Source organism: Ranitomeya variabilis, chromosome 3 (genome assembly GCF_051348905.1).
Source record: "Ranitomeya variabilis isolate aRanVar5 chromosome 3, aRanVar5.hap1, whole genome shotgun sequence".
Classification (NCBI taxonomy): Eukaryota; Metazoa; Chordata; class Amphibia; order Anura; family Dendrobatidae; genus Ranitomeya; species Ranitomeya variabilis.
The window spans coordinates 379943992-379961055 of record NC_135234.1 but is presented as its reverse complement, the minus strand read 5'-3'; positions in this window follow the sequence as shown (position 1 = coordinate 379961055).

The window sequence follows — 17064 nt, the reverse complement described above, 5'->3', positions numbered from 1 at the left end:
CCCAGAGCTGGACGTGTGGCTGTCTAGATTCTAACTTACATCTGAAACCGCTCTGGATGCGTTCACAAAATGGATGCTGCCCCTCTGCCCTAACCTACTGTCATAGCTTTAAACCAATGTCAGCGATATAATGATTTTTCCACCGCTACACGGGGACTGGGATCCGCCAGGGGGGGGGGGGGGGTGTCACATTCCCCGTACTTATCATATCCTTCTATCTCTACCCGCATTCCCCTCTTTTTTCTCCCTTTTTTCCTTTTTCTAACATTCTCTCTTTCTATCTACCTTTCATACCTAGTGACATTCCTCACTAAAATAAACGACTAAATATAGTTAGTAATGCATGATTTCCTTCGTTGTTGTTTACATGTTTCAACAATGAAAATTATTATTGCTAAATTGAAAGTGATATCATTGGCATTGGCCAATTACACCCGGAACTCGCTGGGACTTTCTCTATTTGTCTGAATAATGAGCTGTATTCTATTGTTTTTGAAAAAACTATGTTTCAGTGTTGCTCCATTTCTGTATTGCTCATTTGCTTTAATAAACTTGATTTATAAAAAAAAAAATACTTTTGGTGTGGTCCAAGCCCCGACTGGAGTAGGGTTTTAGTAGGTTGGCACACATTTGAAATGCCTCATCCCCAACCACAACAAATGGCATTGCCGGGCCTTCGGTGTTGGGAAGAGGTCATGGCTGGGGGAAATTAAAATTGTTCCCATATAACCTTTGGCCCATATCAGACTCTTTAAATGTCCGCGAGTCATTTGTCCGGCCAAACGCTCCAATGTCCACGGCGAGAAACCTGCAGTCCGGACCTGCAATTGCCATGAGCACGGTGGAAAAGTATTTTTTATAATTAAAGAACTGAGATCCAGTTCTTGCAGGCTTTGTAATCCTAATGTGCTTCCCATCCACAGCTCCAATGCAGTTCGGGAAAGAACAAACTTGTTCAAATTTTTTGGCGTTGGCCTCCCATAATTCAGTAGTAGGGAGGGGTAAAAATTCATCACGGAGATTGTCCCACAAAGCGCGGCATGTGTCGGCAACAATTCCGGAAAGTGTGGAGACTCCAATCCTAAATTGAAAATGCAGGGATCTTAAGGTCTCTCCGGTAGCCAGGAAACTGCCAAAAAGATAAATAAAAATATTTAATTAAGTACATTGGAAAAAAAAAATAATATATATATATATATAAAAAAAAAATAATTACATTGCTGAACATATGACAGGCGTTCACAGTGCAAGATAACGTACCGCAGAGTCACCAGCAGCCGTTCCTCTGCAGAAATTGATCTCCGTAGCTGTGTGTCCTGCCTGGTAATGGATCCATCCACAAGACGCAGCAGATAGCGGAAGCTGTCTTGTGACATCCTGGTATATTCAAAATATTTTTCCAGATTGTCATCCAGCTCGCCAAATAAGCAATGGTAGGCTCCACGGCTCTCACGGACTTCAACTATTGGGTGTAGCCAAAAGCGCCGATGACTCCTTCTCCGTTTTTCTCTTTTCCTTTGTTCGTAAAAGGCAATAGCATAAGCATTAGCCAAGGCAAAATCCAACTCCATATTCATGTAGATACTCTCCATGGGACGCTCCATCATGATGCTGGAAACACAAGCAAAATGGGAGGAATTCATATCTTCCAGAGTATATATACACAAATTCCATTACACCACCCTCTTCTATCCATTGGTGGTCTTTATCTAGTGTCTAGACACTATTGGGGCTTTTTTTCCTGCAATTGTGTAAAGAATGACATAATTGTATGACAACGCGTGCGTCATAAAACGCAGCGTTTTTTGCAAAAAACGCAAGTTAAATTGAAATAAACGCAGCGTTTTTCGACGCATGCGTTCAACGCATGCGTCAAAATATGCTGCGTTTTGTGTGCGTTTTCAGTGCGTTATGCGTTGCGTTGACGACGCTGCGCCCAAAGGCGCAAATGTGAACGTAGCCTTAGCAGTACGCTTTGGGTCATTTTCTTGTAGGAAGGTGAACATCTGTCCCAGTGTCAAATCACTTGCAGACTGAAACAGGTTTTGCTAAAGAATATCCCTGTATTTCGCACCATCCGTCTTCCTCTCGACAATTATCCGTCCAAGCTGCCGAAAAACATTCCCACAGCATGATACTGCCACCACCAAAGTTCTGTCTCATCAGACCACAGCATCTTCCTCCATACGTTTGGATTCCGGGAAGAAGCTGGCGGCAAAACGCGCGTCGGGGTGAAGGGACGCCCGGGAGAAACTGTGCGGCAGGTAATATTATACATCTTTGATTGTTTACTCACCTACTCTTATTGAGGCTATTGGGCTCTGTATATAATGCCCATTGTGGCACACATTAATTGTGAGAGGAAGCTCCAGCCTTATATTATAGTTCATATGGTTCAGGAATCTGAGTATTGACATTTATGCCGCCCAGTTTCTCTGTCATAGTTAGTGGGTATAGTGTCAGCATGTTGTTGACTAAGATACACGTTGTCATCTTCTAGCTGATGTTGCATGCAGAAGGTTGCTGTACACACATAGGTATACCCATATTTCTGTTGTTTCGTGGCGTTCCTTATATGGTATCTTATGTATTGTTTGGATTTATCCATTGTTTCATTTCTAATCATTTACTAATAAATATGATTTTATATGGTATTTGTGGGATCTCTTTTTTGCCCCATTAAGACCATTATGGGACTGTGTTTGCACTGTCAATTTATGAAGTTATAGCTCTAGAATACTTCAAGGTATCCCACTGATTTTGAGATTGTTTTTTCGTGATATATTGTACCTCATGCTAGTGGTAAAATTTATTCGATATACCTTGCGTTTATGAGAAAAACGGAAATTTGGCAAAAATTTTGAAAATTTTGTAATTTTCAAACTTTTAATTTGTGTACCCTTAAATCAGAGAGTGGTGTCACACAAAATAGTTAATAAATAACATTTCCCACATGTCAACTTTACATTAGCACAATTTTGGAAACATTTTTTTTTGTTAGGACGTTATAAAGGTTAAAAATTGACCAGCGATTTCTCATTTTTACAACAAAAATTTACAAAACCATTTTTTAGGGACCACCTCACATTTGAAGTGAGTTTGGGGGGTCAATATAACAGAAAATACCTAAACGTGACACCATTCTAAAAACTGCACCCTTCAAGGTGCGCAAAACCACATTCAAGAAGTTTATTAACCCTTCACGTGCTTCACGAGAACTAAAGCAATGTAGAAGGAAAAAATTAACATTTTACTTTTTCCCAAAAAATGTACTTTGGAACCAATTTTTTTTAATTTTCACAAGGGTATCAGGAGAAAATGGACCACAAAATTTGTTGTGCAATTTTTCCGCCAATACCCCCGTATGTGGGGGAAAGCCACTGTTTGAGCGGATGATAGGGCTCAGAAGGGTGAGAGCACAGTTTCACTTTTTGCACACAAAATTGGCTGGAATCAATGATGGCGCCATGTCGTGCTTGGAGACCCCCTGATGTACCTAAACAGTGGAACCCTCCAATTCTAACTCCAACCCTAACCCCAACACACCCCTAACCCTAATTCCAATTATAACCCTAACCCCAACACAGCCTTAAGGGTATGTGCACACATTGCGGTTTTTACTGCGGATCCGCAGCCTTTTTGACGCTGCGGATCCGCAGCAGTTTTCCATGCGGTGTACAGTACCATGTTAACCTATCGAAAATAAAAACCACTGTGCACATGCTGTGGAAAAAAACGCGCAGAAATACTGCAGTTTATTTTCCGCAGCATGTCAATTCTTTGTGCGGATTCCGCAGCGGTTTTACACCTGCTCCATATTAAAAAACCGCAGGTGTAAAACTGCAGTAGAATCCGCACAAAAACCGCGGTAAATCCGCAGTAAATCCGCAGGAAAAAACGCAGTGTTTTTGCCCTGCAGATTTATCAAAATCAGTGCGGAAAAATCCGCACACCAGTCCGCAGCGTGTGCATATAGCCTAACCCTAATCCCAACCCTAACCATAACCCGAACCACAAACATAAGCCTAACACACCCCTAACCCTAATCCCAACCCTAACCATAATCCCAACCATAACCACAAACCTAACTTTAGCCCAACCCTAACCATAATCCCAACCATAACCACAACCCTAGCCCAACCTTAACCCTAACTTTAGCCAACCCCAACCATAATAGAAAAATGGAAATAAATAATTTTTTGTTATTTTTACCTAAGGGGGTGATAAAGAGGGGATTGATTTACTATTTTTTTTTATTTTGATCAAAATGAACCAATAGGAAACATTTCCTATTGTTGCCGGCCTGCAGATCTCGGCAGGCGCACTGCGCATGTGCCCTCCATTTTGTTCCCGGAAGGAGACGCCGCCAGCTGGGGGACATCACAGGGGGATGCAGGAGGATCCAGGGACACCGGAGGTATCGGGGGGGATTGGGGGACATCAGAGGAGAGAAAAATTAAATGGGAAATCGGCTTTCTCTCCATGTTCAATTGGACAGAAAGTGGTAACAGTGATGCCAATGCCGATTGGGTGCTGGGCAACACGTATCATGCAACTGCACGAGAGACCCGGGACTGTGAGTGGCAACCCTGCTGGAACTGTGCTGGCACAGGAGGCAAGTATAGGCTTTTTTATTTTATCGGTCTGTTGTTTGATCCCTGTCCAGAGTTTCTACGCGGTATGGGATTTTTGCCTCAACAGACAGCCTGCTGTCATGTCCCCTGTTATGGACCTGGTGGTTAGGTGCACCTGGAATGACCTGATGGTTAAACTAGAAGAAAGGACGAGCTCTGGGAAGTGGGAACTCTGCTGACCGCAAATCCTAATCCTATAACACACACACTAGAAATAGCTGTGGAGCGTACCTAACTCTCCCTAGACGCCTCTTCACAGCCTAAGAGCTAACTACCCCTAAAGATAGGAAAATAAGCCTTACCTTGCCTCAGAGAAATTCCCCAAAAGGTAAAGGCAGCCCCCCACATATATTAACTGTGAGTTAAGAGGAAAGTCACAAACACAGGGATGAAACAGGTTTCAGCAAAGGAGGCCAGACTTACTAGATAGACTGAGGATAGGAAAGGGAGCTATGCGTTCAGCACAAAAAGCTACAAAAAGCCACGCAGAGTGTGCAAAAAGACCCCCGCACCGACTCACGGTGCGGAGGTGCCACTCTGCAACCCAGAGCTTCCAGCTAGCAAGGCAATATCATGCTAGCAAGCTGGACTAGAAATTAGCAAGTACTAAGAAATATATTCAGTACAAAATGAACAAAAAAATGAACTAGCAGGGACTTAACTTCGCTGGAGTAGACAGGTCATCAGAAAGATCCGAGCGAGATCTGAACCAGTGCTAATACATTGACAGCTGGCATGGAGTAACGATCTGAGTGGAGTTAAATAGAGAAGCCAGCCTAGCCGCAAACGAGGCAGCTGAGGGAGCAACCTCAGAACCAGCAGTTCCACTCACAGCCACCAGAGGGAGTCCACGGACAGAACTCGCCGAAGTATCATTCATGACCACAGGAGGTAGTTCAGAACGGAATTCACAAAAGTACCCCCCCTTGAGGAGGGGTCACCGAACCCTCACCAGAGCCCCCAGGCCGATCAGGACGAGCCAAATGAAAGGCACGAACTAACTCGGCCGCATGGACATCGGAGGCAAAAACCCAGGAATTATCCTCCTGACCATAGCCCTTCCATTTGACCAGGTACTGAAGTTTCCGTCTCGAAATACGAGAATCTAAAATCTTCTCCACCACATACTCCAACTCCCCCTCGACCAACACCGGAGCAGGAGGGTCAACGGAGGGAACCATAGGCGCCACATATCTCCGCAACGACCTATGGAACACATTATGGATGGCAAAAGAAGCTGGAAGGGCCAAACGAAACGACACAGGATTGAGAATTTCGGAAATCTTATAAGGACCAATGAAACGAGGCTTAAACTTAGGAGAAGAAACCTTCATAGGGACATGACGAGACGACAACCAAACCAAATCCCCAACACGAAGTCGGGGACCAACACAGCGACGGCGGTTGGCGAAACGTTGAGCCTTCTCCTGGGACAATGTCAAATTGTCCACTACATGAGTCCAAATTTGCTGCAACCTGTCCACCACAGAATCCACACCAGGACAGTCCGAAGGCTCAACCTGCCCTGAAGAAAAACGAGGATGAAAACCAGAATTACAAAAAAAAGGAGAAACCAAAGTAGCCGAACTGGCCCGATTATTAAGGGCGAACTCAGCCAATGGCAAGAAGGTCACCCAATCATCCTGATCAGCAGAAACAAAGCATCTCAGATAGGTCTCCAAAGTCTGATTAGTTCGTTCGGTTTGGCCATTTGTCTGAGGATGGAAAGCCGAAGAGAAAGACAAATCAATGCCCATCTTAGCACAAAAGGACCGCCAAAACCTTGAAACAAACTGGGAACCTCTGTCCGACACGATGTTCTCCAGAATGCCATGCAAACGAACCACATGCTGGAAAAATAGTGGAACCAAATCAGAGGAGGAAGGTAACTTAGGCAAGGGTACCAAATGGACCATCTTAGAGAAGCGATCACAAACCACCCAGATGACCGACATCCTTTGAGAGACAGGGAGATCTGAAATAAAATCCATGGAAACATGCGTCCAAGGCCTTTTCGGGACTGGCAAGGGCAAAAGTAACCCACTGGCACGAGAACAGCAGGGCTTGGCCCGAGCACAAGTCCCACAAGACTGCACAAAAGAACGCACATCCCGTGACAAGGAAGGCCACCAAAAGGACCTAGCCACCAAATCTCTGGTACCAAAAATCCCAGGATGACCAGCCAACACCGAACAATGAACCTCAGAGATAACTCTACTAGTCCATCTATCAGGGACAAACAGTTTTTCTGCTGGACAACGGTCAGGTCTATCTGCCTGAAACTCCTGCAGCGCCCGCCGCAAATCAGGTGAGATGGCAGACAGAATTACCCCCTCTTGGAGAATACCAGCCGGCTCAGGAACTCCCGGGGAATCAGGCACAAAACTCCTTGAAAGGGCATCGGCCTTCACATTCTTAGAACCCGGAAGGTATGAAACCACAAAATTGAAACGGGAGAAAAACAGCGACCATCGAGCCTGTCTAGGATTCAACCGCTTAGCAGACTCGAGATAAGTCAGATTTTTGTGATCCGTTAAGACCACTACGCGATGCTTGGCTCCCTCAAGCCAATGTCGCCACTCCTCGAACCCCCACTTCATAGCCAACAACTCCCGATTGCCAACATCATAATTACGCTCAGCAGGCGAAAACTTTCTAGAAAAGAAAGCACATGGCTTCATCACAGAGCCATCAGAAGATCTTTGAGACAAAACAGCCCCTGCTCCAATCTCAGAAGCATCAACCTCGACCTATAAAGGGAGCGAAACATCTGGCTGACACAACACAGGGGCCGAAGAGAAACGACGTTTCAACTTCCGAAAAGCCTCAACGGCCGCAGAGGACCAATTCACCACATCAGCACCTTTCTTGGTCAAATCAGTCAACGGTTTAACAACACTAGAAAAATTAGCAAAGCCCAAGAATTTCTGAAGGCTCTTCACAGATGTAGGCTGAGTCCAATCATAAATGGCCTGAACTTTAACAGGATCCATCCCGATAGTAGAAGGGGAAAAAATGAAACCCAAAAAGGAAATCTTCTGTACTCCGAAGAGACATTTAGACCCCTTCACAAACAAAGAATTAGCACGAAGAACCTGGAACACCATTCTGACCTGCTTCACATGAGACTCCCAATCATCCGAAAAGACCAAAATATCATCCAAATATACAATAATGAATCTATCCAAATACTTTCGGAAGATGTCATGCATAAAGGACTGAAACACAGATGGAGCATTAGAAAGCCCGAATGGCATCACCAGGTACTCAAAATGGCCCTCGGGCGTATTAAATGCTGTTTTCCATTCATCTCCCTGTTTAATACGCACAAGATTATACGCCCCTCGAATATCTATCTTGGTGAACCAACTAGCCCCCTTAATCCGAGCAAACAAATCAGACAGTAGAGGCAAAGGGTACTGAAATTTGACCGTGATTTTATTGAGAAGGCGGTAATCTATACAAGGTCTCAGAGAACCATCCTTCTTGGCCACAAAAAAGAACCCTGCTCCCAACGGTGACGACGACGGGCGAATATGCCCTTTCTCCAAGGACTCCTTTATATAACTCCGCATAGCGGCGTGTTCCGGCACAGATAAATTGAAAAGTCGTCCCTTAGGAAATTTACTACCAGGGATCAAATTAATAGCACAATCACAATCCCTATGAGGAGGTAGGGCACTGGATTTGGGCTCATCTAATACATCTCGGTAATCCGACAAAAACTCAGGGACTTCAGAAGGCGTAGAAGGAGAAATTGACAACAACGGAACGTCACCATGTACCCCCTGACAACCCCAACTGGACACAGACATTGATTTCCAATCCAATACTGGATTATGGACCTGTAGCCATGGCAAACCCAACACGACCACATCATGCAAATTATGCAACACCAAAAAGCGAACATCTTCCTGATGTGCAGGAGCCATGCACATGGTCAACTGAGTCCAGTACTGAGGCTTATTCTTGGCCAAAGGTGTAGCACCAATTCCCCTTAATGGAATAGGATACTGCAAGGGCTCCAAGAAAAAACCACAGCGCCTGGCAAACTCCAAGTCCATCAAATTCAGGGCAGCACCTGAGTCCACAAATGCCATAACAGAGTAGGACGACTAAGAGCAAATCAGAGTAACGGACAAAAGAAATTTAGGCTGTACAGTACCAATGGTGACAGACCTAGCGAACCGCTTAGGACAATCAGAGATAGCAAGAGTGGGGTCACCACAGTAAAAACACAGCCCATTCTGACGTCTGTGTTCTTGCCGTTCAGCTCTGGTCAAAGTCCTATCACATTGCATAGGCTCAGGCCTCTGCTCAGAGGACACCGCCAAATGGCGCACAACCTTGCGTTCACGCAAGCGCCGATCGATCTGAATGGCCAAGGACATTGATTCATTCAGACCAGCAGGCGTGGGAAACCCCACCATAACATCCTTAAGGGCTTCAGAAAGACCTTTTCAGAAAATTGCTGCAAGGGCATACTCATTCCATTAAGTAAGCACAGACCACTTTCTAAACTTCTGGCAATATACCTCCGCTTCATCCTGACCTTGACACAAAGCTAGCAAGATTTTCTCTGCCTGATCCACAGAGTTAGGTTCGTCATAAAGCGTTTTTTTCTGGCGCTTGGATTGCATCTACATTAAGCAATGCAGGATCTCCTGGCGCAAGGGAGAATGCCCAGTCTTGTGGGTCGCCACGTAACAAAGAAATAATGATTTTTACTTGCTGAATGGGGTCACCAGAGGAGCGGGGTTTCAAAGCAAGAAACAGTTTACAATTATTTTTGAAATTCAGAAATTTAGATCTATCTCCAAAAAACAAATCAGGAATTGGAATTCTAGGCTCTAACATAGGATTCTGAACTACATAATCTTGAATGCTTTGTACCCTCGTAGTGAGGTGATCAACACAAGAGGACAGACCTCGAATGTCCATATCTACACCTGAGTCCTGAACCACCCAGAGGTTAAGGGGAAAAGAAAGACAAAGCACACTGCAGAGAAAAAAAATGGTCTCAGAACTTCTCTTATCCCTCTATTGAGATGCATTAACACTTTGTGGGCCAGCTGTACTGTTATGGACCTGTGGTTAGGTGCACCTGGAATGACCTGATGGTTAAACTAGAAGACAGGACGAGCTCTGGGAAGTGGGAACTCTGCTGACCGCAAATCCTAATCCTATAACACACACACTAGAAATAGCTGTGGAGCGTACCTAACTCTCCCTAGACGCCTCTTCACAGCCTAAGAGCTAACTACCCCTAAAGATAGGAAAATAAGCCTTACCTTGCCTCAGAAAAATTCCCCAAAAGGTAAAGGCAGCCCCCCACATATATTAACTGTGAGTTAAGAGGAAAGTCACAAACACAGGGATGAAACAGGTTTCAGCAAAGGAGGCCAGACTTACTAGATAGACTGAGGATAGGAAAGGGATCTATGCGGTCAGCACAAAAAGCTACAAAAAGCCACGCAGAGTGTGCAAAAAGACCCCCGCACCGACTCACGGTGCGGAGGTGCCACTCTGCAACCCAGAGCTTCCAGCTAGCAAGGCAATATCATGCTAGCAAGCTGGACTAGAACTTAGCAAGTACTAAGAAATATATTCAGTACAAAATAAACAAAAAAATGAACTAGCAGGGACTTAACTTCGCTGGAGTAGACAGGTCATCAGAAAGATCCGAGAGAGATCTGAACCAGTGCTAATACATTGACAGCTGGCATGGAGTAACGATCTGAGTGGAGTTAAATAGAGAAGCCAGCCTAGCCGCAAACGAGGCAGCTGAGGGAGCAACCTCAGAACCAGCAGTTCCACTCACAGCCACCAGAGGGAGTCCACAGACAGAACTCGCCGAAGTATCATTCATGACCACAGGAGGGAGTTCAAGAACGGAATTCACAACAGTCCCCCTGGCTGTGCTAAAGTTGTGCAGGTGTTACCATGACCGGATGAGGCAGTGGAGGAAGCAACATGGACAGAGAAACATCCAGCAATCCTCGGTTGAGGTAGGACATGCCACAAAACGATTTCTGCCTCAGGGCCATCTGCCACTATATTTACTGAGTGGACAGTTAGGGAGATATATGTGGACCTTGCCATTGATAGTGTTGCGCAGTGCACACCAGATTTTGTCCACAACATGTTCATGCAGGGCAGGGATGGCTCTCCTGGAAAAGTAGTAGCTGCTGAGAACCAAGTACTTTTTAAAAGTGTCCGACTCCACCAGCTGGAATGGCAGAATTTCAAAAGCCAGGAATTTGGGGGATGGATGGCTCCAGAGTTAAGGCTAAGTACGGCATAGTCCTTGCAGATACTGGGCTGTGTGTACAGATCCAACAGTCTTTTGTTTTTTGTCCTTCCATGTCCTTTATAAGAGCATGATGTCGAATAAGTTTGTTGTTCCAGTCAACATTTAAAAGTTTATCCAGTATGTCTGTATAGTGCAAAAATCCAGCAAGCAAGGTGATTAGTAGAACAGTCATTCTGCTGGTGAAGTGACCTTTTTGCAGTGGCGCGTGGATCCAGGTGGGCTTTCCTTCAAGTTTCACCAAGGTGGATGTGGTTAGTTGGACTTGGAACGGGCCGTCAAACCGTGGATATAGGCTCCTTCTCACGTGTCTGCGTATGGCTATGTATGACTACCCAATCACCTGGATTCAGCTGAGGCACGTCTGCACTTTCATTAGGATCTGCAGCAGCTCATGGGATGGTGGGGGGATGCTTGTGACACTGCTGGTGATGATGCTGTCACATCCTCTTTTTGCCAGGAACCAGGTGGCCCTTTTGCTTGGCAGCGGGAGGAAGAGGCCAAGACTGCATAAGAAGGAGCCTTAGATCTTTCCTGTTTTTTCAGGTGTGTACTCCACTGCAGTTCGTGCTTTGCATCATTCAGATGCCTCGTCATGTTGGTGGTGCTCAAGTTAAGAACATTTATACCTTGCTTCAGGCTCTGATGGAACAGAATGCACACCACCAGTGTCTTGTCATCAGCACATTGCCTGAAGAAATGCCACACCAGGGAACTCATTTGAGCTGACTTTGGTACTGTATGTTCAGTTAGTCGGCACGGTTGGCAGTAGCAGCCAATGTACTGGCTAGGGGCCGGCTGCTGTGGTTTTGCACCTTGCTCCCTCGTTTGCTGTGCAGCTGGGGCAGCGTGACCACCACCTCTTCCTCTGAACTGCCCACATCACTCAGATGGCCTTGATTCCATGTGGGGACTAGGACCTCATCATCCCCCTGCATCATCTTTCACCCTCTTCTCACCCCTGCCCTCCTTGCTGGTCTGTACACTGCAGAAAGTAGATGCAGTGGTCTCCTGACCATTTGTACTATCCCTTCCACGTACTCATCCTCAAACAGAACAAGTGGTTGGGCATCAAATCACTCCGTCTCGTCCACTTATGGGGCAGGGCCAGATGAATGGCCCACAGAACCACAGCCAACAGAGTCATCAAAAAGCAGAAGTGACTGCTGCATGACTTTGGGCTCAGACTCCTTGCCTGATTTGCACGTTTTATTGCGTTCGAACTTCTAACATTAAAACGGACATCCGGGAGAAGTCCGTGTCCAGAGTTCAGCACAGGACAGTAGGTGTCTGGTACGAACCCAAACTTTACAGTTCGAGTTCGCTCAGCTCTAGAAGCCCCACATTTAAAGTTCCTTACCTTGGAAATGTTGAATCCAGGACAAAGTGCTCTGACAAAATAGCCATAAATGTTATTCATTTGAAAGTAGACAGTTACAACACCTCTTTTCCCTGAAAGTAGTCAGTGTTTTAGGCGTATCCTGAAGCCCTAATTATATTGAAACATTTTAGCACCAAAAGGTGCACCATCCCCCGTTGTACTTATGGAAGACAGGAATTGAAATATCATGTAAAATGATGCACATTTTTTCTACTCAAAACCTACAGTATATTAATCATTAGTGTCTTCAAGGGTTTCCCTGAAAGAGTTAACATCTAGTGCTGGAACATTAAATATGCAGCAGTATGTTAGCTATGCTTTTGTATTCCTTTCACTAGGTGTTCCTATTAGTATGCATTGCACCTGATCCTTACTTTTGTCTATACATTTTTTCTATTGGAGGAGTTCCTGGGAAGAGCCCTTGTATTTTTGTGGACGAGGGATTCTATCATATGCACATGAACATTTGAGACGAAAACTCAAGAAATGTACCTAAGGCCGGTTTCACACGTCAGTGGCACCGGTACGTGAGGTGACAGTTTCCTCAGTACCGGAGACACTGACACACGTAGACCCATTAAAATCAATGCATCTGTGCAGATGTCATTGATTTTTTGTGGACCGTGTCTCCGTGTGCCAAACACGGAGACATGTCAGTGTTCGTGGGAGCGCACGTATTACACGGACCCATTAAAGTCAATGGGTCCGTGTAAAACACGTACCACACACGGACGGTCTCCGTGTGCAGTCCCTGTGCCGTGCAGGAGACAGCGCTACAGTAAGCGCTGTCCCCCCCACATGGTGCTGAAGCCGCGATTCATATCTTCTGTGCGCCCCTCCGCTGTTCTGAAAATACTCACCCGCCTCCCTCGCATTGTCCTGTCCTGGCCGCACCTTCTACTGTATGCGGTCACGTGGGGCCGCCGATTAGAGTCATGAATATGTGGCTCCACCTCCCATAGGGGTGGAGCCGCCTATTCATGACTGTAAATGAGCGGCCCCACGTGACCGCATACAGTAGAAGGTGCGGCCAGGACAGGAAGCAGCGACAGCCAATGAGGGAGGCGGGTGAGTATTTTCAGAACAGCAGGGGGGTGCACAGGGGGTGGGGGGCGCACAGGGTATGGGGGGGCGCACAGGGGGTGGGGGGGGCGCACAGGGGGTGGGAGGGCGGGGGACAGATAGATCTTTCTTTTAAACACTATTATTCATATCTTCTATGCAGCAAACGCTGCTGCAGGGAAGATATGAATCGCGGATTCAGCATCAGATGCTGGTACGTGTGGTACCCAGCACGGTGCGTGTGGTACCCAGTGGGCACACGGGCGGCACACGTGTGCACACTGATGTACACCAGAAACGTAGGGGCACACGGACACGGATAATTCCGGTACCGGAATTATCTGGATGTGTGAGACTGGCCTAACACAGCGTGATAGCCTGGTGTCACCGGATTAAAAAACTGCTGATCCTACTTCACACAAATAAAAGGCAAAACATGGCTGAGAATAGTCATAGCTTTAATGTGCTCCATGCATTGCTGCATTTCTTCTATGGTGGTGAGGCACAGGAAGGGAACACGAGCTACCCATTTCTTTCTCAAATAGTTTGAACATTGAAAGATTCATCATCTGCTTATTTTTGAAGGACCTTTTTTATTTTTATTAACAAAAAAAAAAGAAAAGGTTTTTAACCTGAGATTGCACTCGCTAATCTCCAGGCAACATATCAGTTTTACATTTTGCACACAGTGTAAACTGTAAGCAACACTGATTTTTATATGCAGCCATCTGGGGAGAATAAATGAGAATTGTAATACCTAACCGAATTTATATAATCACAAAGACCTAATTACTTTACTGACTACAGACTGAAACATTTGTAAAACTGATACTTGCAAAGCGTGCAATAAAGAGTTAAGTAAGCGTGCAGTCCCAAGGATAGACCATCAGTGTTGAAACCTGGAAAACCCCTCAAGGCTATGTGAACAAGGTGTTTTTTTCAGGTGGATTCCAGATGGAAAAAGCACTGCAAAAGCACCCCATAAAATGAACGTAATGCACCGCAATGTCTAAATGGTGTGATTGGTAGGTGATTACCTTTTCCCCACTGTATACAGAAGGTGACTATAAAAGGGTGGTGCAAAATTATAGCCTCTATATTCATAACCGATAACATACCACAAATTTATTAACATGAAAAGGCACACTATCCAAGTTTTATCAATACACTACATAGTTATATACGGTTGATTGAAAAAAGCTGTTATAGTGTCTGCCATTACTACCTATTGTGGTCGGGCATTCCACAGTCTGACTGCTCTAACTGTAAAGAACCCTTTCCTGTTTAGCTGCCAGAATCGCCTTTCTTTCAGTAATGAGTGTCCTCTGGTCCCCAGTATGGTCTTTGGAAGGTATAAGTCATGCGCCAGTCCTTTGTACTGACCACACGTTTGTACATGAGATCTTCTCTGAAGCGTCTTTTTTCTAAGCTAAACAAGCCCAACTTTTCCAACCTCTCCTTATAAGAGAGGCCTTCCATCACTTGTAATAATCTAGTTTCCCGCCTTTGAACTGACTCTAACTTCTGAATGTCCTTTTTAAAATGTGGAGCTCAAAACTGTATCCCATATTCTAGATGTGGTCTCACCAGTGATTTATAAAAGGTGTGTACAAGATATCACAAAGTGGATATGGTGGACCGCGTTAGTCACCACCTATTTGGCTCCAACGCCGCTCCGTACCTTAGTGACGTCACTTCTTAGGCACCTACGAGCCGGCGCTAGCGGCCATCTCTTTTTTCCTCGCGGTTACCAGGGACGCCTTCGGCCGGGGCTCCCAGGTACCGCGTCAGCTGCAGAGTCCTCCTCCACTCCCCCCCCGCCCTTCACGGACGCCGCATCTTACCCTACCGCGGATGCCAGGTCGGGGTTTACTTAGGACGCTGGAGTGTTACAGCAATCACAGCTAGGTAAGCATCATTTGTATAGCCGTCACAGGCATACACCTCTATGGCATTAGATTCTTGCAGCAGTTACAGCAGGTCTGTGTACATATTAGCGATCTAGGTACAATTCTTTGTATACTATTATAAGCCTCCACTGCCCATTACCACAGAGCACGTACCCCTGAGCGCGGTCCACCATATCCACTTTGTGATATCTTGTACACACATTTCCTTCCCAGGATAGGCATAGATCCTGTGTGGTTCCAGCAGCTAGGGGTGTTTATTCGATCGCCCATTCATCCTGTCACCAACTCTACACCCCCCCCCCCTCTTTCCCTTATTGTGGCGAGCGCCATAGTGTATGTAGTTTTTTTCCTGCATCTGATTTATAAAAGGGATAACAATACATTGGGATCGCAGCGTTTTATCTTTTTATACACCCTAAAATCTAATTTGCTTTTGCAGCTGCTGCTTGACATTGAGTACTGCGGCTCAGCTTACTTGTAACTAGAATACCCAAGTCCTTTTCCTGTTCTGTAATCTAAAATGTCTCAAGTGATTTCCACTGGTGACCCAGCAGATGTGTAGGGTATAGTCCAGTTCTTAGCAGACACGTGCCAGCATATCCTCCGACATGGACACTACTGTTTCAGTGAGACATTGTCTCAAGCTGATTCACCAATGTTGCGCTGTCCTCCATGATCGCCAAATCTAACACTGCGATTTCTGTATGTGGGGCTACATAAAGGACTCGGTGTATTTGTCCTTCAGCCACAGGATTTGAACGATCTGCTACAACACATCAATGAAACAGTGCTGTCCACATCCGAGTATATGCTGGTACATGCACAGGTCTGTACAGAACTAGAGTACTGCCTAGACATCTGCCGTGTTCCCAATGGAAATCACTTTGTAGTGTATAAATATCAAATATCAGTGTCAGACCCAAGAAGAATCCACAAGCATTGCAGATCTGTTCATGTTTCATGCGGCATTCTTCAACAGAAGCGCTCATGGATCCAATTTGTAAGAAGTATCTGTATTTTATCCCTTTTGTGTTATACTGTTGTTGCTTCTATGCATGTCTGTTTATTAATTCATCTTTTGTAAATGTAAGCGATTTATTTATTTTAATAGAAAATGTAATTAATTTATTCCTTGCTGCTATAAAGGTAGTAGCTTGATTGTTCTACCCTATGTATGTCACAGTGCAAGAAGGGCTGCCAGCATCGGGTCATACACTATCAAACCTGCGAGGCTAGTTTCACACTAGCGTTAACTGCAATACGTCGCAAATGCGTCGTTTTTGCGAAACGCCGCATCCAGCAAAAGTTTTTGCTGGATACGTTGTTTCGTCATAGAGTAACATTAGCGACGCATTTGCGACGCATTTCCAAACGGTGAATGCGTTTGGCGGCGTTTGGGCGTATGGTAGCGGTCCGTCGGGAGAAAAAAACGTTACATGTAACGTTTTTTGCTCCCGACGGTCCGCTTTTTCCGACCGCGCATGCGCAGTCGGAACTCCGCCCCCACCTCCCCGCACTTCCCCGCACATCACAATGGGGCAGCGGATGCGTGGGAAATATGCATCCGCTGCCCCCGTTGTGCGGCGGAGAACACACTAGCGTCGGGAACGTCGGCCCGACGCGCAGCGACGGGTTGTTCCCGACGCTAGTGTGAAAGTAGCCCGAGTGGTGTGGATGAGAGAACTGGCTGTGGGATGCGCGTAGCTCGTTTCCAGCCATCATTCTCACCAATTGCCTATTGGTGAGTGGACGATCCAGTGGGGAAGC